Here is a 1,085-nt window from a genome sequence, read left to right as displayed (position 1 = left end):
GTGCTTCGCTTTCCTTCGTCCGCGTGAGGGAGAAAGCGTGGGGGCAGGAGTGAGAGGGATGGAGGAAGGGAGACAACGAATACCGAGGACCCACTAGCAAGAGTCCGTCTGTTCGCCTCGAACGATCCCGACTGCTGGTGCGGTGTGCGCGATCGTGCCGCCTACACCAAACTCATACACTGGCAGGAATAGAGTGCGTCTTTCACACACCGGAGCATCGAGGTGCGTACGTGTTGTGCTTGTGTGCACGGACGAGGGTGCGGGAAGCGAAAAGAAACAAAGCCAACCAGCAAAAAAAAACAAGAGACGAAGGTGCACGACGGCTATGGCATCGACGAGAGAAAAAGGGAGCGACGAGATTCGAGAACGGGACGCAAGGCGGTAGAGAACCATTCTTTTCCTTCCCCCACCCTACCCTTATCTATCACTCTATCGCGCGCGCTCAATTTGACACTTTTGGTGCTGCCATTTTGTGGGTCCGTTTTTTTTTTCCTTCCGGCCCCCCGATTTACATGCAAAGGAGTGCTTCGCTTTCCTTCGTCCGCGTGAGGGAGAAAGCGTGGGGGCAGGAGTGAGAGGGATGGAGGAAGGGAGACAACGAATACCGAGGACCCACTAGCAAGAGTCCGTCTGTTCGCCTCGAACGATCCCGACTGCTGGTGCGGTGTGCGCGATCGTGCCGCCTACACCAAACTCATACACTGGCAGGAATAGAGTGCGTCTTTCACACACCGGAGCATCGAGGTGCGTACGTGTTGTGCTTGTGTGCACGGACGAGGGTGCGGAGTATGCAGGGCTTGCCAAATAGAATGCGGGCCTCCCTCTGAGGACACGGACAGTGGGCATCACAAGAAGAGACCAGGCGGCCACTGCGGCCCTTTATCCAAGCGAATGAAAACTAGAAGGAACACTGGAGTGGAGAATGCGCATCTCGCTTTGGTTGAGCAAGCAATGCCCGATCAGCCCCCGATCTCGTCGCACCGTTACGTCTCGAGGATAGCGTTCAAAGGATGCATACAAAAAAAAATAGTCGATCGAAGGCACACACGCGCACGCATGCACAAGGATAATCATTCCGCAGGGAC

The sequence above is a fragment of the Leishmania donovani genome, chromosome 35 (assembly GCF_000227135.1).
Source record: "Leishmania donovani BPK282A1 complete genome, chromosome 35".
Lineage (NCBI taxonomy): Eukaryota > Euglenozoa > Kinetoplastea > Trypanosomatida > Trypanosomatidae > Leishmania > Leishmania donovani.
Note: the sequence above shows the minus strand (reverse complement) of the source record.